Consider the following 25,408-nt stretch of genomic DNA (forward strand, 5'->3'; position numbering starts at 1 on the left):
TCCTCCTATCTATTTCCGTAGATGCTCATGACAGTAGCATGTGAACACTCGATTAGCTTCGCGGTTTTCGAGATACTCGAGAGTGATATCGCAGACAGCCGTGATCGCTTCCTGTGTATGTCCTTAAATTTATTGACGATTTGTATAAATGTGTTATTAGTCATCAGTTTTACAAAATTAGGAACAATGCAATGAACATTAACTTTCAACTTCACAATTTTTGTCCCACAATGATCTTTATTATAACCAGGGTGCGATTTGTGCTTTTACCAGTGGGGGGATGTCTTAGGGGGTTATTAGAATTATATATGTTACTAGCTTGGACCGTGGTGTTACGCATGGTTAAATAGCTATTTATGAATAGATGTTAATGAGGAAACTCACTATTCACGCGTATGCACTATCAGAAAAGCCATCCCTTGTACATTATAGGTAAAGCTTATTTACAAAATCATCTACATACAGGTATACGAGGGGAATTCAAAAAGTAGAGGCACATTTGTGAAAAGCTGTACTTATTCTGATGATAGAAAACTGAAACATATTAATAAATAGTATTAATAGTAAGACTTACTAAAAACTTTCAGTCTTCGGCTCCACAAATTTAAATTATATGTAAAGTTTTACTCCAGTGCGTGGGAAATAAACATCCCAGGATGCGGCGCATAAACTAAAACCTGAGGAGGGGATGGTCTGATGCAGAGGGGGGTAAATCCCCCCCCCATCCCCCCCTGCAAATCGCACACTGATTATAACACAACTATACTCGCTGTCTAGACTGATGTTATTGTCTTCATGGGGTATCTTTCGACTCCAGAAATATAACCCATGTGAAAATTATTTATGTTTGTGGTTCTCGAAACTGTTGTAAAAGAATCGATAAAAGAAAGGGTTCCATTTATGAAAAATCACTCTTTATTAAAAATCTCACCAAGAATTAAGCCTCTTATATCAACAGTGGCTTCTTAAACGTCTTTTTAACTTACTCAAAAAACAAAGAAAATTACGCCAAAAATTTCCAGAAAGATGTTTTTATATCAAATAATGATCGATTAAGTAAACTAAAAAGAAAAAAATTCAACAATTTCGATTAAAAAAATGACAGTGGGAACATGAACGAAACAATTAAGCACTTATTTTAACTCCTCACAGTCAGAACACATCTTTTTGTCAATGGGATGCGTCTTCTACACGTATTTCGGCGTTCAGAATACGTTTCGGTTTTCTTAAGGCACGGCCAGTGTGTGGCATCGTGACACGTTTGACCCTTTGGGCTGACTCGGTCCCACTTCGACTTGTACTGCAGTCGTCCAACCTGCTACCATTTTCACAATTTTGGGAAAGAACTTCGTCCATTCCAATCTCCAAGACCCTGGAAAACTTTTTGGAATTTAGTTTCTTGTCTTTGATGTTTGCTTTGATCAATTCCATGCCGAGTTGTTATAAAATCTCAATGCATTATCTTGTTATTCTTATTTATAGTGCTTTTTTCCTTAAAAATGGCCTGATTGTCTTACTATTTCTGGGTGAACACTCTTTTTCCACGTTTTCATTGTCCTTTATTTCACTGCCAGTTTCATGATCAAATAATTTTCTTTCATTGTCACTAAACTGTGCGGCATGTTGCAAAGAATCTGGTGTATCCAATTGGTCAGCAATATTGTCTAGCTACCAATAGCTCCAAAATTTGATCGTCATTCAAACTTCACTCCATAGTCCATTCTGTTAAAAAAAATCAACAATTTGTGAGGGAAAGTTATAAGAGTAACGTTCATAGCATTGTGGGGTAGATTTCGACATCAACTGGAACGTACCTAGAGAAATAATGATCGCTGGTTAGCTCGCACTTGCAAAATGCAAAAGCACAGGCTTCGTAAGATTACATAGAAGCGGAGTGGCAACTTTGCAAAAGGAACGGAATTATAAACAAAAGAATGACACGTGGGGTAAGAAATTACACCGTGAATGTAGTTAAGGATGACAGTCAGTAAAGAAATTCTGAGAAAAATTATTCTGTATGTGGGTTCTGGTTTCTAGAGATGTCAAAGTAAAGGTCTAATCATGAGACGACACAGTTATAAAGACTGCATTAGGAACATGAAGCATAGGTAGTAAAGTACCCAGTTATTTATTTAGACGGAATGTGGATTCATCCATATTACGCTGTGAATAAATGCTCGCAACGTGGTAATGAGTAAGCATTACCGTCAAACATATGTGCCACTCTTTTGCTGTGCAATGCACAGGCATGCAGAAGCGCAGAGAGTGACAGCGTTCAGATTATAAACATACTGTCTCTCCTTGTTTCTCGAGCGTTCTTGTCTAGATCTTCAGTTCGTGCTGATTGACGAGTGCGTTTAGGTACGTATTTGCAAGCGACTTGTTTAAGCTCGATGTTGGAAAGAATAGTTTAGATAAAACAATGCATAATCCAGAGACTCTGCTTTTCGCTAACTTCCTGGCATGTGAATATAGTGCACCAGACTGGGACTCGAAGGGGGAACGTTGGCCTTTCTAGGTAATTTCGGCACAGAACACAACTGCAAACTGGTCTCGAAGCTTTAGAAAAGCCCAGAACGTTTCAAAATTAATAACTCATTCTGTAAACTGTCGTATTCACCAATTAGTCTTGGAGCCCGACATAAGTATGGCAGGAAGAGGAGACCCTGTCACTGAAAGTGAAAGTAGTTGGTGTTATTGACGCTGACTGGTTGCATACAGCAACTATACACTCTCGTCACAGAGCCAAACAGGGATAGGGAAGAGGTTAAGTATAGTAAACTGACGGTAAAAAATCGCAAAACCAAAAAACAATCAATGTAGGGTAATGAAATTTCGGGAATACTAGTGCATTTCTCTAGGTAACATATTTGTGTGATTAACGTTGCAAGATCACAGGCTAGTGTTAGCACGAGATGCGACATTGCAAATGTGAGATGCTGGAACATTAATAACCGACCAGAATGTTCAATGCAAGCTTGCAAACATGCATGCTGTGTGCTGTACAGGTGTCGGATGACAGTTTGTGGCGTGGACTTCCATAATAAAAAGTCGAATCACCAGCTGAACGTACAAATTTGGAGCCAGGGTGCGCAGGATAACCACAAGAGCGTGTATAAAGTTGAAAAAAGGAAGGGGTCCAAGCATCAGAAAACAAAACAAAATTCTTAAATACACACAAAAACATTGCGAGGGAAGCTCCATAAAGCTCTGTGTCCTCTGCGACACAGTGGAGACAGCAAACATACCTCTAGAAGAGCGCGCGGCTGCCTATGACTCAAGCGCAATTTAGTCAGCGTGGAACCCTAGTGAGAACACTCACGCCTTAAGTCACACAAATAGTTCCCAAACGAACATCCATCCTCCAAATGTGGCTATAACTAAACACACGGCTCCACTCAGCTATTTGCTACACAGTTTTTGAAGACAGTATCTGAAGACACTGCCTCTGGATTCGTGTACAGTCGCAGCCAAGAAGAGCGGAAGCGAATATTTTAGAAGTGACGTTAGTCAGTGTTCATTGGATCGAGGTATGTATCAGAGTTCGAAGACACCTATGTGCAAGTGAACATTGATCTCTGTTGCCATGCAGGATCTCCATACTCCAGTTACGCCTTACAAAACCTCTTTCAATAAATCATCGTAAATTTGTAACACAGAGACTTTTCGAAGGCATACACCGTATGTGACGAAATCCCAACGGTTCTCCAGTTCAGTCCTCACCATAATTAAAGTCGATTAAGGCAGATTTGGAAGGGCTGAAACGTCCCTGATGGATCTAATATTCACCTGACGTTCAATAACTGAGCGATCCATTCCTATATAACAATACCAGAGAAGGAAAGTTGCTACTCACCATATAGCGGAGCTGCTGAGTCGCGATATGCACAATAAAAAGATTCACACACTCATAGCTTTCGGCCATTAAGCCTTTTTCAGCAGTAGACACACATACACATACGCCCACACACACTCACGCAAAATGCAACTTGCACACACGTCTGCAGTCTCAGAGAGCTGAACTATTTTATTGTGCCTATCGCGACTCAGCAACTTCGCTATATGGTGAGTAGCAACTTTCCTTCTCTGGTATTGTTACATTCCATCCTGGATTTTCCATTGTTTGCTTTCCTACATAGTTATACAGTACTCTTTGCCTTCTTTCATATTGGCCGGTCCTTCCCTCGCGACATCTACTGGTCAATTGTGAGTTCCTTAGGGTTGCCTGGATAGTATTTTGTATCAAACAGTGTTTTTTAAGCCAACGGCGTCGCCGCGGCAGTAACACGGGTTCCCGTCAGATCACTGAATTTCAGCCGTTGTCGGGCTTGGCTAACACGTGGATGGGTGACCATCTGGCCTGACGAGCGCTGTTGGCAAGCGTGATGCACTCAGCCCTAGTGAGGCAAATTGAGGAGCTACTCTACTGGGAAGTAAAGGCTCTGGTCACGAAAACTGACAACGAGCGGGAGAGCGTTGTGCTGACCACTTCCCTCTATATCCTTCGGTGACGCCTATTCGATGAGGATGGCACGGCGGTCGGTCAGTGCCCGTGGGTTTCCCGTTTGGACGGAAAGAGAGAGAGAGAGAGAGAGAGTATTTTTGAAGTAATGATACTGGAAGTCTCGCAAAAGGCTGAATATGTAATACCTGGCCACATAAGAGAATGCCTTGAGGTCTTGTATGACTACGCATGTGAGTAATATGACCCAACCTGTTTCTTCCTGTCCGCTCACTTACTATCCCGTCCTACTGTTTGGTCTACAGTCCTAATGTGTGGACTGTGTGGACGCAAGGGAACTAATGCGACGTTCGAACAGTGACAACTTGTTAAGCTTCATTGTTTCGAAAGATCACGGTAATAGAAATATCACCAGTTTGCTATATACACCAAACAGTACAGTTGGGGATATTGAAGGACGTTTGTGGAGGAGGACCAAAGAGAATATGTCCCTCAAAAAGGACAGCCGAGGAAGCTAAATGAAAGACAAAGCCGGCCGGAGTGACCGTGCGGTTCTAGGCGCTACAGTCTGGAGCCGAGCGACAGCTACGGTCACAGGTTCGAATCCTGCCTCGGGCATGGATGTGTGCGATGTCCTTAAGTTAGTTAGGTTTACTTAGTTCTAAGTTCTAGGCGACTGATGACCTCAGAAGTTAAGTCGCTCAGAGGCATTTTGAAAGACAAAAGCTTTCTTGAGGAGATTAGCCGGACCGCTGACAGGTTCTTAACTCTGTTGAGGCAGTGATTAACGGTTTTACTCGTATTTACTTTCTTTATTTTGAAATTCTTTTCGATCCCGGCATATTCCCAACTTTCCTTCAGAAGCTGAAATCGTTATAGGTACAGAAAGCTGGCTAAAGCCTGAAATAAGCTCTGCAGAAATTTTTACAAAGTCTCAGACGGTGTTCAGGAAAGATAGATTAGGCAGAATTGGTGGTGGAGTGTTTGTGTCTGTCAGTAGTGGTTTATCTTGTAGTGAAGTCGAAGTAGATACTCCGTGTGAATTGGTATGGGTGGAGGTTATACTTAACAGCCGAACTAAGTTAATAATTGGCTCCTTCTACCGACCCCCAGACTTCGATGATATAGTTGCTGAACAGTTCAGAGAAAATTTGAGTCTCGTAACAAATAAATACCCCACTCATACGGTTATAGTTGGTGGGGACCACAACCTTCCCTCGATATGTTGGCAAATATACTTGTTCAAAACCGGTGGTAGGCAGAAAACATCTTCCGAGATTGTCCTAAATGCTTTCTCCGAAAATTATTTCGAGCAGTTAGTCCACGAACCCATGCGGATTGTAAATGGTTGCGAAAACACACTTGACCTCTTAGCCACAAACAATACAGAGCTAATAGAGAGCATCATGACTGATACAGGGATTATTGATCACTAGGTCGTTGTAGCTAGGCTCAATACCGTTTCTTCCAAATCCACCAGAAACAAACGCAAAATAATTTTATTTAAAAAAGCGGATAAAGTGTCACTAGAAGCCTTCCTAAGAGACAATCTCCATTCCTTCCGAACTGACTATGCAAATGTAGAAGAGATGTGGCTCAAATTCAAAGATATAGTACCAACAGCAACTGAGAGATTCATACCTCATAAATTGGTAAGAGATGGAACTGATCCCCCATGGTACCTACAGATTGGAAAATTGCGCAGGTCGCACCAGTGTTTAAGAAGGGTAGTAGGAGTAATCCATCGAACTACAGACCTATATCATTGACGTCGGTTTGCAGTAGGGTTTTGGAGGATATACTGTATTCAAACATAATGAATCACCTCGAGGGGAACGATCTATTGATATGTAATCAGCATGGTTTCAGGAAACATCGTTCTTCTGCAACGCAGCTAGCTCTTTATTCGCACGAAGTAATGGCCGCTATCGACAGGGGATCTCAAGTTGATTCCGTATTTCTAGATTTCCGGAAAGCTTTTGACACCGTTCCTCACAAGCGACTTCTAAACAAGCTGTGGGCCTATGGGGTATCGTCTCAGTTGTGCGACTGGATTCGTGATTTCCTATCAGGAAGATCGCAGTTCGTAGTAATAGACGGCAAATCATCGATTAAAACTGAAGTGATATCAGGTGTTCCCCAGGGAAGCGTCCTGGGACCTCTGCTGTTCCTGATCTATATAAATGACCTGGGTGACAATCTGAGCAGTTCTCTTAGGTTTTTCGCAGATGATGCTGTAATTTACCGTCTAGTAAGGTCATTCGAAGACCAGTATCAGTTGCAAAGCGATTTAGAAAAGATTGCTGTATGGTGTGGCAGGTGGCAGTTGACGCTAAATAAGTAAAAGTGTGAGGTGATCCACATGAGTTCCAAAAGAAATCCGTTGGAATTCGATTACTCGATAAATAGTACATTTCTCAAGGCTGTCGATTCAACTAAGTACCTGGGTGTTAAAATCACGAACAACTTCAGTTGGAAAGACCACATAGATAATATTGTGGGGAAGGCGAGCCAAAGGTTGCGTTTCATTCGCAGGACACTTAGAAGATGCAACTAGTCCACTAAAGAGACAGCTTACACTACACTTGTTCGTCCTCTGTTAGAATATTGTTGCGCGGTGTGGGATCCTTACCAGGTGGGATTAACGGAGGACATCGAAAGGGTGCAAAAAAGGGCAGCTCGTTTTGTATTATCAAGTAATAGGGGAGAGAGTGTGGCAGATATGATACGCGAGTTGGGATGGAAGTCATTAAAGCAAAGGCGTTTTTCGTCGCGGCGAGATCTATTTACGAAATTTCAGTCACCAACTTTCTCTTCCGAATGCGAAAATATTTTGTTGAGCCCAACCTACATAGGTAGGAATGATCATCAAAATGAAATAAGCGAAATCAGAGATCGAACAGAAAGATTTAGGTGTTCGTTTTTCCCGCGCGCTGTTCGGGAGTGAAATGGTAGGGAGATAGTATGATTGTGTTTCTATGAACCCTCTGCCACGCACTTAAATGTGAATTGCAGAGTAATGATGTAGATGTAGATGTAGGCTAAAATTACAGTTTTTGTTTGTTTTTGCTGTATTGGTTTGCAATATGACTTACGTATTTGTTCGCTCCTACCACATTACTTTGCAAATTTTTTCTTACATCTAGTTTATATCTATTTTTTGGCGTTTAGTGTGTGTATTCGTTATGTTTAGTTTTTGTATGTTCACATTTTGTTCTGTTTACGTTTGTTTTGTTTTGTTTATTTATTTTTTACTTTTCTTAGCACTGTTCCGCTGCGTTTTCCACGATTTTATATGCAGTGTCATTACGCGGTGATGTTACAAACTTTCGGGATGATGGAGAAGGGTAAATGGATCTACTTGAGGTACGCGATCTTGGTCTGGAAACGATAAAGTCGAAAGTTATAAGCAAATGCCGTTCTAATACATCTGACAGTGGAATGCACATACGGGTACTATCATTCTAAGGCAGTATGGTAGTATGGACTGAAACAAGAGAAAAATGTTTGGTAGAGATGGTCTCTAAACTGCATACCTAAAGAGGAGTGAGCGCGAAACACATTTCCTCTATAGAACAACTGCTAATAGCTCTTAAGGTATGCACTGTAGAGCCCGTGTTTAAAAGACTCCATACTGTCACCTCTGAACATACAATCACAGCAACAACAGTACTGGTACATCTATTCCACTGTGCCAGGTATCAGAACGATTAATCTGTTATAGATTGTTTAAGAAAATATTGCCTTAGCATTTTATCTAAGAAATTAAAAGCCGTAGTTTACATTTCTCTAGGAAACACTTTTGTGTTAAGCATGTGAAAATAAACACACATTATTAGAAATAGGGAAGCCACCGAATATTAATGAAAGTTTCTGTATTGCGAAAGTCAAATTATCTCTTTCTTTCTGTTGCTCTTCTTCTTCTTCTTCTTCTTCTTCTTCTTCTTCTTCCCCTTTTTCTTCTTATTTTTATACATCATGGATTAGGCATTGGGCCAGTGCCGTCTTCACAAATTTCGTGTTCATCTTCCATCACGTCTCCTCTCTGCCGGTTTGAAGATAAGCTAGTTCGGCAAGTCGTTTACTGCACATTCTTTGTAATTGCTTGCACCAGGTGTTGCGGTGTTGGATTATTCTGCTTTCATTTGGCTCTACTTTTAGTTCTTGTGGCACTCTTTCGTTTTTCATAAGATCTGTTCTTGACTAAACCTTCTGTCGTTCTTAGAAATTTCATTTGTGGATGTTGTATTTTACCTAATGTCCTCTTTGTACGTACTCAGCATTCACTGTCATGAATAAATGCTGGAAGTGCCATAGATTCGTAAAATACTACTCTCGTTTCTTGTCTGACTCTATTTTTAAGTACATTATGAATGTTGCACTTATATTTCCAAACCTAGACAAATTCACAACTAGATTTTTATTACCATAGTGACTAATTTGATAACAAATATAACTGAACGAGGACGCTTGTTCTAAAATTACAAAATTCGCAATTACTGTGGATCGGACCATGTCTTTGCAGATAGCCATCACGTTAGGCTTGGTTTTAGAACTCACAATATCGTATTGCTTACAAAGGTAATTCAGGTTGTTCAGTGCACGTTGTAAGTTGTCTTCCTTTTCTTGCAATATCAGGACATCATCAGCATACAGTAAAGCATTTAACATGGAGTCTTTTGAAATTTTAATACCTTTTTGTACATGTTGCCCACAATTTAGGATAATGTAATTATCACACATATTAAAAACATGTTGTGATATTGGGCATCCTTGTTGTCCTCGTTTATTTACTGAGATTTTTATGCTCTCGTGTTATCTGTGTTTCTTATAATTTTTAACCTATATACAGGATTCTTATCACCTTTATTAATTATGTAATATAGGGTGTTACAAAAAGGAGTTTACATCTTTAATAATTCATATAAATTTATTGAAAGAAGATACAGAGCTGGGTTTAGTCTTATTTTGTAAGGAAACATGTCAAGTTTATTACCTTAAAGTAAAGATGTTATATGTGGCTTCCGTTGGTTATCCTGCACACATCCTATCGGAAGTCAATTCTGTCCCAAACTCGCTGCAGCATTTCAGGAGTAATTTGCTTAGTGGCGGCGTAAATTCTTGCTGTGAGTTCAGGTAAAGAAGCCGACACAGGAGGTACAAACACGATGTCCTCGATGAAGGCCCATTTTAAAAAATCTTATCGTGTCAGGTCTGGGGGACGTGGGAGCCACGCAATTGGCGCATCGCGGCCAATCCATTGACCTGTAAAGTGGTTACTGAGAAAATTCCGGACGTCAGCTGGGTAGTGGGGTGGTGCACCATCTTGCACGACGTAAAAATTTCGTTTTTGCTCATCCTCATCGAAATGCACGCGGGGTCGATTTTGTAGGGCTGTTGACAAAACGTTGTCTCACTCTCTCAACGACGTTGTCAGATGTTGTCGGACGACCGCACGATTTCCTGTGTGTCACCGAGGACCCGGCTTCTACGAAACATTTATACGATTCATAAATCGTCGGCGTACTAGGAAGATCTTAAGAGTACTTGTTTCGGAAATTACGAAACAGGCAGCTAGGACGCTCAGGTCGACCTTTAATGCAATTGCCGCTAGCGCTCCTTACGGTGCGATTCGGCACTAGCGAGCTACGCGAGTCAAAACTCGATATACAGGGTGTTACAAAAAAGTACGGCCAAACTTTCAGGAAACATTCCTCACACACAAAGAAAGAAAATATGTTATGTGGACATGTGTCCGGAAACGCTTACTTTCCATGTTAGAGCTCATTTTATTACTTCTCTTCAAATCACATTAATCATGGAATGGAAACACACAGCAACAGAACGTAACTGCGTGACTTCAAACACTTTGTTACAGGAAATGTTCAAAATGTCCTCCGTTAGCGAAGATAGATGCATCCACCCTCCGTCGCATGGAATCCCTGATGCGCTGATGCAGCCCTGGAGAATGGCGTATTGTATCACAGCCGTCCACAATACGAGCACGAAGAGTCTCTACATTTGGTACCGGGGTTGCGTAGACAAGAGCTTTCAAATGCCCCCATAAATGAAAGTCAAGAGTTACCCTCAGGAGAGCGTGGAGGCCATGGAATTGGTCGGCCTCTACCAAGCCATCGGTCACCGAATCTGTTGTTCAGAAGCGTACGGACACTTCGACTGAAATGTGCAGGAGCTCCATCGTGCATGAACCACATGTTGTGTCGTACTTGTAAAGGCACGTGTTCTAGCAGCACAGGTAGGGTATCCCGTATGAAATCATGACAACGTGCTCCATTGAGCGTAGGTGGAAGAACATACTGACGAAACTAAAATGAGCTCTAACATGGAAATTAAGCGTTTCCGGACACATGTCCACATAATATCTTTTCTTTATTTGTGTATGAGGAATGTTTCCTGAAAGTTTGGCCGTACCTTTTTGTAACACCCTGTATTTCCCCACGAATCTACACTACGATCACCTCTGTAGGTATTATGAATTAATCTATACGGATTTTGAAAGTTGTGAAGTACTTTTTAAAACACCCTGTATTAAGTTCTCGGGTTTGCTTCCGAGTGAATGAATACGTGGAAATGGTGTGAAGTTTTTGTGTCGCTGCAATCACCTCCTGACTTCACCAAAAGCTGGCGGAGGTGACAGTCATTGAAAATTCGCGCCATTTGGACGAACTCGGCCGGCTGGAAACCGAGAGCTTTATATTAGTTCATCTCGTACAGAAAGCAACGATGGAAACTGAAATAAAAGAATGCTTTTCCATTCCTGACACGTGTAATTCCTGAACGTGACTCGTGGTTTGTTTAGCAGCCGCTGTCGTGTACATAATTTTGACGCTAAAGGCTTCGGCCTCCCTGTACGCCGCAGATGAGCAGAGGTAAAGGCGCGAAGTGGCGTGGCGCGGTGCGGCCAACAGCGGCGGCGGCCGAGTCCGCGTGTGAAGGCCGGTTCCCACTAGAGCGCGGCAGCGCGGCGTGCGGCAACGGCAGCGGCAGCGGCAGCGGCAAGCGTTTCCCGCGTTGACGAGGCGGCTCGCGGAATTGGCGTTCCCATCTGGAAGCGGCAGACGCTAGCGGTAGCCAATGACGGACAGCCACTGAGGTACGGGGTGGAACCTACCGAAACGACCGGTGTGTTTGAATAACTATATCTTACACCTGCATGAAGGAAAGACGAAGTTGGGTGAAGACATGCCAATTTTTCATTTTTGTACAATGTACTCTTTCACATATTTCATTATTCATGTTTTCTCATTTCAACATATACAGATTTCATGACCACCGTTCATGATTGTTCACTATCTCCTAACACATGGAAACAATGTACGATAAAAGAGATTACTCAGATAGTTAAGCGAGACAAAAATTTAAAATGTGATACGGTAGCAGGTACACGAAAACAGTAAGAACACAAAGGCTAGGTGGAAGGGATGAAAGGGGAATCCACCTGATAGAATTTCCCACAGAGCATAATGTAATCATCGCCAGCACCTTGCTTAAGAATCACGAAAGAATAATACATTTTTGGAACAAAGTTTTCGAAACCAGATTTTAAATTATAAGACATTTCCTGGTGCAGACGCAAACCTACAATAATTTATTGGTTACGAGCTGCGGTTTAAAACTAAAGAGACAGTAAACGGTAGCAAATTAAGGAAATCGAACTTGAATAAGTCAAGACCCACAGTTTTTCGATAACCTTAAAGTTACCGTAATAGAACGACTGAAAGAAAGAGAGGAAGGAATTCGCTAGAATAATAATGGATATCTTTGAGAGAAGAAGTGGTGAATGCAGCAGAGTACGTGAACGGGTAGAAGGTACAGTAGAAATCGTTAGATAAAACGTGATATATTAAATTTGACACGAGGGAAAAATATAAAAATATAGCAAATAAAGTAGGCCATCGGAAATATAAATGTCTAAACGTGACGTTAACAGAAAGTCCAAAATTGCAATGCGGTTTTGCTCTTGGAAAACATAGGGGAATGAAAATGAGAAAGAACAAAGAAAACTTTGCTCAAAGGAGAAGCAACTGTCAAGAAATCATTTGGCAAAGCCAGAACTAAGCAAATGAGAGAAGGCTAGAAAGTGGAAGGAATATGTAGAGAGGAGAGGGGGAGGGGTTGTACAAACTAACATAAGCACAATGTTAGATTCCTGTGAGATGTCTGAACACGCAAGGCAATACTGATCCTACCACTTAGCTAAGTAGACACACTGAAGAACTGCGAAACTGTGTTTATAGCATTTGCATGTTTAGAGAAAGGTTTTGACAATCTTAATTAAAACATTCTTTGAAGCTCTGGAGATGTCATCGATAAAACACAGGGCCACAAGATTATCTACAACTTGTACAGAAACCAAACTGCATTTCTAAGACTTCAATGACTTGAAAGGGAAGCAGTAACTGAGAAGGCACAAGTAGAGAGGATATAAAATGAAGACTGTGAATAGCAACAAAAGCGTTCTGAAAAAGAAAATTTGTTCACATCGAATATAAATTCTAATGACTGAGTACTATTTTACAAATGTATTTGTGTGGAGTGCAGCCTTGTAAGTGAAACGTGGGCGATGAACAGTTCTGTCAAGGAGACAATGGACGCTTTCAAAACGTGGTGATCAATAAGAATGCTGAAGATTAGATATCAGGATCGTGTAACTAAAGAAGAGGTACGGAATTAAATAGAGGAGGAAGAGGAAATTATGGCACAACTTTGACTACAATAGGGGTAACTTGACAGGACATATTATGAGGCGTCAAAGAGTGAGGACAAATGGGTTGGGTGATAGTATTCTGATAATAATCATCTGCTGAAATGCTATTCTACTATTTTATCTATTAATGGAAGCAGTGAATTTACTCTTCCATGCACTCCCCACAAAACATTTAAACCAAAACTGACATCAGCTGAACACTAAATCTTTCAACCACTGTCTGACAACTACTGCATTCACTTTCAACTTTCTATAATATCACTGGCTAGCCCCACACACATACAGATATAAGGAGAACAGAAACAAACAAACATTAGTTTTCAGCATGTAATTCTTTAGGTTGGCAACATGTACATAAACAAACCAAACAGGAAGGGACATGAGGTGAACACACTGTAGTTACGACTTCAAATCAGAGTTTTCGGTAAAATGTCTACAGCTAGTGACGGAAGAAAAAAAAAACATGAAAATGTGCTTATGTTCCATAATCTAAGTTTTAGTTCAACCTCCAGCATGTGACCAGGTGAGGGGAAACGCAGATGTCCGCCAAAAACTCGATTCACTGTAAGTAATCAGTTATTCACTTAAAAAAAGATGTGAACTGTTTTATAATCTGCAAGTATCACATATCAAAACAAAACTGAATCATTCTAGATTCCACCGAAGATGCGTTAAAGTAAAAGGCGAAACACATCTTGAACCAATAAAGTACACTGGATACAGAAAAAAACGTTTGTTACTTTGTAACATACCCAAGAATCAAATTTTTCTACCGAATAGTTTCCTTGGAATCGGATGATAAGTATTTCATAGCTGCCGCCGTGTCAGCGCCAGCGGTTCGGCGATTAAAGTTCGTGTGGCCCGGGGTTCTGTACCTGACGTCACGCTCAGCGCGTTCTGTGATTGGCGGCGCACACCTGGGGCGCGGCACGCGGCAGCGGAAGCGGTTCGACATGGTCAAACCGCGACGCAGAGCCCGCCGCGCCGTGCCGCTGACGCCGTTTCCATGGCAACCACGCCGCTGACGCGAGGCCGGCCCCTGGCGCAGCGGCCACCTCGTTAGGCGGCGGCTCGGCGCACAGTCTGCAGGGGGGCGCGCCGGGCTGCCCGCACACAGCGGCCAGCGAACAGGAACCACTACTGCTAGTGCTGCTCTGTTTGATTCTGACAAGCACGAAGGAAGTAGTACCGCCGCCCGGTGTTGCCGTGCGGTTCTAGGCGCTTCAGTCTGGAACCGTGTGACCGCTACGGTCGCAGGTTCGAATTCTGCCTCGGGCATGGATGTGTTTGATGTCCTTATGTTAGTTAGGATTTTCTAAGTTCTAGGGGACTGATGATCATAGATGTTAGGTCCCATAGTGCTCAGAGCCATTTGAACCATTTTTGTGTAATACCGTGGGATTAGTTGACTGCTTGGGTGTTAAGTGTTCAAATGTCTCTGAGCACTATGGGATTTAACATCTGAGGTCATCAGTCCCCAAGAACTTAGAACTACTTAAACCTAACTAACCTAAGGACATCACACACATCCGTGCCCGAGGCAAGAGTCGAACCTGCGACTATAGCGGTCGCGCGGTTTTAAGTGTTCGACGCTCCCCTTCTGTTAGCAAGGCCGGTCACAGAACCTGTTGGTGACACATCGTTTGAACTCGGGGAGGTTGCTGGTGGAGACGTGCACATCCGCCATGTCTCGCTAGGGCACTGACACGCGTCTTCCAAATGATAACGTCCCCTCTGCACAGACTCGGGATCTGGGTGGACGGCTGTGAACGTGTAGAATGAAGTCTGGCAGGGGTCAGTCGTCGAATAACAGCCCGCACGTAGTAACTTCTTCTGCGGCGTTGTGTAAAACAAGTTTACACACTCACTTATCGTCCATCTGCGCCGTATGTAAACTCTAAACAGTGCCACAATTTAAGTGAGAAGGCGTATTTTACCGTGGTCAGCGGGATCTGAACCCGAAACGCAAACGCTCCCCTCCGCTGTTGCTTCCCGACTGCCGCTTCGTTAGATTGACACAGGGCAGGAAAGTGCTTCGTTGTGCTCTGCGCCAATCAGAACGCCAAGTTACGTATATGTTGCCTTCTCAAGTCGACCAATGGACGTTTTGTCGTGTGGCTGATGTAATACCGCGTCACTAGGGACGCTACACAGGATGCTGTGTGCCTACAGTTTATTTACCCTCTCACACTGAATCGTGATTTATTTTCAAAGAATATTCTTAAGAATTTATTTTATTTACTAGCGATTCATCAAGAACATTAACACATTTAATCACACTATGTAAGCACGGAATAAGTTGCCAGGAAGTAACTGATGAAATGATAACCAAATTCCTATTAACAAATGGGAATTTTATTCACTTTAATAGCGCCTAAAAGCATTTTTTAAAAGAAACAGATTTAAAGCACCCTCTAAATACAAAAGTTACAATTTATTCAGAGGCATAAAGAAACAAGTTTCGACTGTATGAGCTTTCGGGCAGAGAACCTTGCCGCTCCCTTTTGACACGGCCGTAGTTACGATCGCTCTCAACAGCCTCTGAAAGACTACACTGGTGCAAATCTGCAACACACCAGATAACTTTAAACTAAGATTTTTAACAATTTACACAAGCACACAAACTATGTACCCCCATAGGAGGGATGGAAATGCTACAAAACACTAACAATTAAAATATTAACCTTGCCACCGAAGGTGCAACTTGATTTTACCTTCTAAGAAAAGTCTTACGGTGAAAGGGTGGTAACTTTATATACTAAAATGATCACTTAAATAAAAGCCCATGAAATGAAATCATATATAAAAATTCTACAAGGATGGCCAAACAATAGTTAAGATGCAGATACCGCCTCTCAAGATCATAGGCAATAATATCAAAGTTTCCAAAGATCAAAACATATTTCAGGTATTAGGCCGTTAAACTCCAAGCAATAAATTCGTTAACACCGAATCCGACAAACATGTCAGAGGCAGCTATTAGCGTATGGCAGATTGACAGGGGGATTACTGAACACCCCGAACCACAGATTGCTCTAACCCTCCCCAACTCCTTTCTCTGCCTAGTGATGACTGGGTGTTGTGTGATGTCCTTAGGTTAGTTAGGTTTAAGTAGTTCTAAGTTCTAGGGGACTGATGACCATAGATGTTAAGTCCCATAGTGCTCAGAGACATTTGAACCTTCCCAACTCCACAAAGGAAAAACGGACCACCCAATTTATAAACAACCACCTTCCAGCGGGTGGGCAAACGGAGAAGAATGGTGGGACGGCTGGTGGTGACCTCACCAAGAAAACAAGTAGAATTTAACAACAGTAAATCAAACAACATATCACCAATCACTTCTAATAAACAGCGATTTCTCGAGAAGACCTGACGCAGCACCCTGAAATCGCACTCCCGAACCGTCCGCTGCCACCAGCTTCAACGGACGCAGGAAGGCCGCCGATCTCCCGTCTCACGGAGTCGCACCGGCCAGACTGATGTCGTGGGTTGACTTCTGTTGCTCTCGTGTCGACCCCGAAGTCACTACCCCTTGCTATACGCCGCGGCCCACTGGACTCACGGGGCGACCTCACATGCGCCGACGCTCAAGATGCTCAAGACGGACAAGTCATCTTGTGTCTCAGTGCCCGACCGACCAACCGATCGATCCAACCGCCAATGACCATTGCCTGAGCAAACTCGAGCAGACTGGCGGCCTAACGCGCAGACTCAGATGCAAGAACTAAGCCCCGACTGGGCGACCACCCGCAGAGTTCTCTTACTGGCGGAATGGAAAGACTCTCATTTTGCCGGATTTAAAGGTTGATCCGAACGACAGACATACTAGCACTCCGAACGACAGACAGATACTACCTTCCTAACAAATGCGGACGAGAGACAGACTAGCAAGCTGGGGACGAGAGACTGACCCAGACTGCCCCACTGTCGAGCTCATAGCGCCCCTTAAAGGCACGTGCACGGGCAACCTTTCCCCTTTCCCACCAGAGGGAGGCATCAAAGCTGCGATTGCCACAGCGGCGCCACCGCCAGAAACGGAGGGCGACTGCTTCGCACTACGCGCTGCAGCAGTTTTTACCACGGCTCACTCACAATCTAGTGGTAACATACTGCCCAACATTGCGTAATCTTAGGTATCACTCATCGAGTACTCCCTATTAACATGACCACTATAAGGGCTAAAAGAGCGAGGACATCAGTCCCTTGATAACGCTGTTCTCCATCTTGAGTTAGAGTCACAAGTCGAGTCAAATTGTGCTAGTAGATATGAAAGGTAAAATCGTGTGAGTAAGAGCAGAGATGAAAAATAATGGCACGGGCTGATCTGTGGAGAGAGACACCTCCCCCATGTCTCGACAACGTGATGCAGGGGTGAGGCAGCAATCCAACAAATGAGTCCTTTCAGCTGGGCAGAGAGGAGACGTGTGTAGTGATCACTAGTAGGACCAGAGGTGAGAGAAGTAACCAGGACTGCTTGTGGGTGGGTGTGGTTGAGGGTCCCCTGATTCTCAGCATGCGGAGGGAAGAGTTAAGTGGAAACACAAAAACTTATTCAATTGTTCTATCGTCGTTCCCTAGTACACTCAGGGGATACCTGCTAATATCACGTTGTGTAAGTAGGCTGTTTATGTTTTCTTATTGGCAACGTTACGTAGCGCTCTGTATGAAAAACACTGGCTGTGCTGTGTGCAGTCTGTGACTAGTTTGCATTGTTGTCTGCCATTGTAGTGTTGGGCAGCGGCAGCTGGATGTGAACAGCGCGTAGCGTTGCGCAGTTAGAGGTGAGCCGCCAGCAGTGGTGGATGTGTGGAAGGAAATGGCGGAGTTTTGAAATTACATATATTATGACTTTTGATGATATTAAGGTAAATACATTGTTTGTTCTCTATTAAAATCTGTCATTTGCTAACTATGCCTATCAGTAGTTAGTGCCTTTCGTAGTTTGAATCTTTTATTTAGCTGGCAGTAGTGGCGCTCGCTGTTTTGCAGTAGTTCCAGTAACGAAGATTTTTGTGAGGTAAGTGATTTGTCAAAGGTATAGGTTAATGTTAGTCAGGGCCATTCTTTTGTAGGGATTATTGGAAGTCAGATTGCGTTGCGCTAAAAATATTGTGTGTCAGGTTAAGCACAGTCTGTCAGGTTAAGCACAGCCTGTCAGGTTAAGCACAGTCTTGTATAATTGTTGAAAGGGGACGTTTTAGTTGGACCTCATTTTCCCCGGCGCAGTGCAGCAACGCGACATGGTGCGGACTCAAAAAGCGGTTGGAAGTCCCCTGCAGAAATTTTGCGCCATTACTGCCAAAATGTTGCCATTGAAGGAGTTTGTACAAAAACAGACCTATCGATTATGCGCCATAAATGTTCGAAGGGATTGACGTTGTTCAGTCTGGGTGGCCCTATCATTCGCTCAAATTGTCCAGAATGTTCTTCATACTAATTGCGAACAACTGGGGCCATATAACAAAGTGCATTGTCAGCCATAAAAATTCTATCGTTGTTCGGGAACATAAAATGGCTGCAGATTGTCTCAGGTAGCCAAACGTAACCATTTCCAGTAGATGATCGTTTTAGTTGGACCAGAGGAGCCAGTCCAGTCCACGTAAACACAACCGTCGCCATTATGGAGCCACCAGCAGCTCGCACAGTGCCTCGTTGACAACTCGGGTACACGGCTTCGTGGGATGTATGCCACCCTCGAACCCTGCTATCAGCTGCTACCAACCAAACTCGGGACTCTTCTGACCAGGCTATGGTTTTCCAATTATCAAGGGACCAGCAGATGTGGTCACGAGCCCAAGAGAGGCACTGCAGGTGTGTCGTGCTGTTAACAAAGGCGCTCACATCAGTTGTCTGCTGCATAGCAAATTACCCCTACATTTCGCCGCACTGTCCTAACGTACATCCCAAATTGATTTCGGCTGTTTTTTCACGCAATGTTGCCTGTCTGTTAGCACTAACAATTCTACGCAGACGCCGTTGCTCTCCATCATTAAGTGCAGGCCGTCGGCCAATATGTTGTCTGTGGTGAGCGGTAATGCCTGAAATTTGGTATTTTCGTCACTGTGAATCTTGGATCTTGGAATACTGAATTTCCGAAACGAAATCTCCTGTGTATCTAGCTCCAGTACCATTCCACATTCGAAATCTGTTGTTCCCATCCTGTGGCCATAATCACGCACGTAATCTTTTCAAATGAAACAGTTGAGTGTAAATGACAGCTCCACCAATGCATTGCTCCTTTGTACATCGTGTATGCGATACTACGGCATCTGTATACCGCTATCCCATCACTTCTGACACATCGCTGTATAAACAAAGAGGAATTGTAAACGTCTCGTCTCCCCTCTAGTGCTATGTGAAGGCGAACTCCTAAAAATTAAAACTTAGTGTTGTAGAAAAAGAACCTATAGCGTCTAAAGACAGAGTTAAAGAGGGATGCCCGGGGCTGGTGGAGGCAGCTGAATTCGAGAACTACCCCCGTCCCTCGGTCCCACCTTGACCCAGCATCTGGCGGAAGGCACCCCACCCACAGTAGTGGGGTTATTTTCACGTGAGAGCAATGGCACGCATTCAGTCAATCCCACGAGACCTGTAGCGTCAGCCCCCACCCGCCGTTTCCAAACCTTCACCCCCTCCACTATGACGCCAGTCGCCTCCACCACGGTTCAACTTCAGGCAGCTTGCTTTTCTGTGATTGCACTGTGATTTTGTTTGTTTTTATTTGTTATGGTTGGCAGAATTATGTTTTTCTTTTTTGTTTGTTCTGTGACATATAATGCTGAACAACGTCAGAAGCAAGTCAAATGTTATGAACAGACGCTTTCGAAAATGGGCTCTGAGCACTATGGGACTTAACATCTGAGGTCATCAGTCCCCTAGAACTTAGAACTACGTAAACCTAACTAACCGAAGGACATCACAAACATCCATGCGCGAGGCAGACTGAAGCCCCTAGAACCAGACTGAAGCCCCTAGAACCGCTCGGCCACACCGGCCGGCAGACGCTTTCGACATCGCTCTTTTCGGCAGGCGATTGCTGTACGAGGCTAGTCGAGAGAAATCGAACATAAAGTCTTTTCCTGAACACACACTTACTTCTTAAGAATTATAATACATACAGCTATGAGGTTTGTATCAAATGGTAGATTATTTTACAAAGTTTTTATGGATGCCCTTTCAAATGTGTATGCCATTTTTTTGGAAATGGTAGTTATTATGGACAAACTTCTATACGCGCTCTAACAGCATCTGCTTTCTTCCCTCACCCTTTTGTTACAGGTACAGTAATTCCGAGGTGATGCCGTCACAATGACGTCTGTGCATCAGAAAGCGCAGTGTGTTCTGCAGTTTCATAAAAGACGATCGCCAATGACATTTCCAAAGTACGTAGGGCTGGGATTCGCCAGTTATGAAGAGCATGGAAATGGAAATGTCGTGTGGCTAGGGCCTCCCGTCGGGTAGACCGTTCGCCTGGTGCAGGTCTTTCGATTTGACGCCACTTCGGCGACCTGCGCGTCGATGGGGATGAAAATGGTGATGATTAGGACAACACAACACCCAGTCCCTGAGCGGAGAAAATCTCCGACCCAGCCGGGAATCGAACCCGGGCCCTTGTGATTGACAGTCTGTCACGCTGACCACTCAGCTACCGGGGCGGCATGAAAGAATGGTAAGACTGGTAGTGTTGGTGACAAGGCAAGAAGCGGGAGACCTGGTGCCAGTCACGACACCGTAGATACCCTGCACGCAGGATGTCAGTGCAGTGCACGGAATTCAACTTGTCATGTTTCCACACAAACACTGTTTCAACAACCTCTGCGGTGTAGACGGTCCACCTTCATGGCCTCTACGTTTACCACATATTACCCCTCATGATTTTCGTCATGTGGTTACGTTTAGGATAAGTATTCGGTTCCCCAGTTTCTGATATCCAAACTGTTACGGGACGAATACGACATGCTGTAGAGAGGGAGACGGAAGGGATGATGGCAAAGACGTGGAGAGAGATTCACATCGCCTAGACGTTGTACGGAAACACACGGAACATATGTCGCAGTGTATCAATAAAAAACGTAACGATTTAAGCTGCCATTTGTAACAAAGCGCACTGCTGTATCTCACATATTTCGATAGAAATAAATTTTTGTAATCAGGGAAAGATTTTATAGCACCCTGTAGTTGCACGTAACGTGGACATTGCCTGAATTAGAAACTTAATGGTAACCCACTGATTTAATTTAACGGGAACTGCTACTGCTTTGACTACATATTGGCAAGGCAATGTACAAGTAAGCAGAGGAAAGTGGAAAAAATATCGAAGATGAAAAAACTGGGATAAATTCTGTGTGGATAATCGGAACACCAAACTTATTTGCTGATGATGCAATATCTCGTCCTGTTTCTGATCACATTGCAGAAAGTAACTCCTGACACATATCACAATATTGTTGTTGTTGTGGTCTTCAGTCCTGAGACTGGTTTGATGTACCTGTCCATGCTACTCTATCCTGTGCAAGCTTCTTCATCTCCCAGTACCTACTGCAACCTACATCCTTCTGAATCTGCTTAGTGTATTCATCTCTTGGTCTCCCTCTACGATTTTTACCCTCCACGCTGAACTCGAATAGTAAATTGGTGATCCCTCGATGTCTCAGAACATGTCCTACCAACCAATCCCTTCTTCTAGTCAAGTTGTGCCACAAACTCCTCTTCTCACCAATTCTATTCAATACCTCCTCATTAGTGATGTGATCTACCCATCTAATCTTCAGCATTCTTCTGTAGCACCACATTTCGAAAGCTTCTATTCTCTTCTTGTCTAAACTATTTATCGTCCACGTATCACTTCCATACATGGCTATTCTCCATACAAATACCTTCAGAAGCGACTTCCTGACATTTAAATCTATACCCGATGTATCAAATTTTTCTTCTTCAGAAACGCTTTCCTTGCCATTGCCAGTCTACATTTTATATCCTCTCTACTCCGACCGTCACCACTTATTGTGACCCCAAATAGCAAAACTCCTTTACCACTTTAAGTGTCTCATTTGCTAATCTAATTCCCTCAGCATCACCCATCGGTGATAGCCTACAACCCTGTCTCACTCCCTTCCCAACCACTGCTTCCCTTTCATACCCCTCGACTCTTATAACTGCCATCTGCTTTCTGTACAAATTGTAAATAGTTTTTCGCTCCCTGTATTTTACCCCTGCAACCTTCAAAATATGAAAGAGATTATTCCAGTCAACATTGTCAAAAGCTCTCTCTAAGTCTACAAATGCTAGAAACGTAGGTTAGCCTTTCCTTAATCTTTCTTCTAAGATAAGTTGTAGGGTCAGTATTGCCTCGCGTGTTTCAACATTTCTACGGAATCCAAACTGATCTTCCCCGAGGTCGGGGAATTCGCGTTAGTATTTCGCAGCTGTGACTTATTAAATTGATAGTTCGGTAATTTTCACATCTGTCAATACCTGCTTTCTTTGGGATTGGAATTATTATATTCTTCTTGAAGTCTGAGGGTATTTCGCCCGTCTCATGCATCTTGCTCACCAGATGGTAGAGTTTTGTGAGGACTGGCTCTCCCTACGCCGTCAGTAGTTCTAATGGAATGTTCTCTACTCCCGGGGCCTAGTTTCGACTCAGGTCTTTCAGTGCTCTGTCAAACTCTTCACGCAGTATCGTATCTCCCATTTCATCTTCATCTACCTCCTCTTCCATAATATTGTCCTCAAGTACATCGCCCTTGTATAGACCCTCTATATACTCCTTCCACCTTTCTGTTTTCTTTTCTTTGCTTAGAACTGGGTTTCCATCAAAGCTCTTGATATTCATGCAAGTGGTTCTCCTTTCTCCAAAGGTCTCTTTAATTTTCCTGTAGGCAGTATCTATCTTACCCCTAGTGAGATAAGCACATCCTTACATTTGTCATCTAGCCATCCCTGCTTAGCCATTTTGCACTTCCTGTCGATATAATTTTTGAGACGTTTGTATTCCTTTTTGCCTGCTTCTTTTACTGCCTTTTTATATTTTCTCCTTGCATCAATTAAATTCAATATTTCTTCTGTTACCCAAGGATATCTACTAGCCCTCGTCTTTTTACCTACTTGATCGTCTGCTGCCTTGACTACTTCATCCCTCAGAGCTACCCATTTTTTATCTTCTACTGTATTTCTTTCCCCCATTCTTGTCAATTGTTCCCTTATGCTCTCCATGAAACTCTGTACAACCTCTGGTTCTTTCAGTTTATCCAGGTCCCATCTCCTTAAATTCCCACCTTTTTGCAGCTTCTTCAGTTTTAATCTACAATGCATAACCAATAGATTGTCGTCAGAGTCCACATCTGCCCCTGGAAATGTCTTACAGTTTAAAACCTGGTTCCTAAATTTCTGTCTTACCATTATATGTAATCACCTTTAAGGAAGCAAGTAATTTTCAAGGTGGTCGCACATAGTTATTTCGTGTTCTGCGTAAGCTGGGCCCTCACTATGTACATTTCTCTGGTAGTAAGATGTTGTTGAAGGAATAATATGTAACTGTGTGGCTATTCATAAAAGGTAATAACAGGTTAATTATAAACGTAGCGATCTGTTCGTAGGGAAGAAATCAAATAGGTCATCGCTTAGCTGTCGATGCCCAAATGAGAGGAACATTTAACTCAAAGCATATAGTGTTATATATCTCTACCAGCGTTATCGTTTGAGTTAGATGAAAATATGATTTATACTTAAAATTTTGTTCACGTAGTATGTTCACCTAATTTCACTATCAAAAAAGTTTCCCACATGTTGGAAATTTGTTAAATCGACAGGAAATACATTTGCGTAAGCTTTCCGTATATCATCACAGAATTTCTCTATCGCGAATAAAAAAAAAAACAGAGCGGCTCTTTCAGAACCCGCTAATAGCAGTTTCATCTTTGTACATTGACCAATCTGAGAGTTTAAGGGAGCGTAATGAAACGATAGATCTGCATCTACATAGATACTTCGCAGGCCACCGTACGGTGCGTGGCGGAGGCTACCCTGTACCTCTACTAGTCATTCCCTTTCCTGTTCCACTCGTAAACAGAGCCTCCGTATGAACCAGAATTTCTCGAATGTTATCTTCGTCTTCAGCACGTGCAATGTATTTTGGCGGCAATAGAACCGTTCAGAAGCCATCTTCAAATGCCGGTTCTCTACATTTTCTCAATAGTGTTTCTCGAAAAGAACGTCGCTTTCCATCCAGATACTGTCACTTGGATTCCCGAAGCATCTCTGTAGCACTTGCGTATTGTTCGAGTCTACCTGTAACAGATCTAGCAGCCCGACTCTGAATTGGTTCGATGTCTTCCTTCAATCCGATCTGGTACGGATCCCAATTACTCCAGCAGTACTCAAGCATAGGTCGCACCAGTGTCCTATATGCGGTCTCCTTTACAGGTGGACCACTACTTCCTAAAATTCTCCCAATAAACCGAAGTCGACCATTCGCCTTACGTACCAGAATACTCACGTGGTCGTTCCATTTCATATCACTCTGCAACTATACGCTCAGATATTTAAAAGACTTGATTGTGTCTATCAGGACACTGGCAATGCTGTAACCGAACATTACAGGGTTGTTCTTCCTACTCAACAGCATACATCTTTCATCATTTAGAACTATCTGCCATCCATCACACTTACTAGAAATTTTGTCTTGAATTGTCTTGCATCTTTCTAGAGTCACTCGACACCTCACCGTATACCAAAGCATCATCAACAAACAACTGCAGATTGCTGTCCACCCTCTCCGCCAGATCATTTATGTATATAAAGAATAGCAGCAGTCCAATCACACTTCCCTGAGGCATTCCTCATGATAACCTTGTCCCTGATGAACCTTTGCCGTCGAGGACAATATACTGGGTTCTATTACTTAAGAATTCTTCGATCCACTCACGTATCTGTGAACTTATTCCATGTGCTCGCACCTTCGTTACCGGCCTGCAATGGAGCACCGTGTCGAGTGCTTTCCGGATAACTAGAAATACAGGATCCGTCTGTTGCCCTTCATCCATACTTCGCAGTGTATCAGGTGAGAAAAGGGCAAGCCGAATTTCGCAAGAGCAATGCCTTCTCAAACAATGCTGATTCGTGGACATAATCTTTTTGGTCTCAAGAAAGTTTATTATATTCGAACTGAGAATATGTTCAAGGATTCTGCAGCAAACCGAAATTGGGGATATTGG

The sequence above is a fragment of the Schistocerca cancellata genome, chromosome 8, assembly GCF_023864275.1.
Source record: "Schistocerca cancellata isolate TAMUIC-IGC-003103 chromosome 8, iqSchCanc2.1, whole genome shotgun sequence".
Taxonomy (NCBI): Eukaryota; Metazoa; Arthropoda; class Insecta; order Orthoptera; family Acrididae; genus Schistocerca; species Schistocerca cancellata.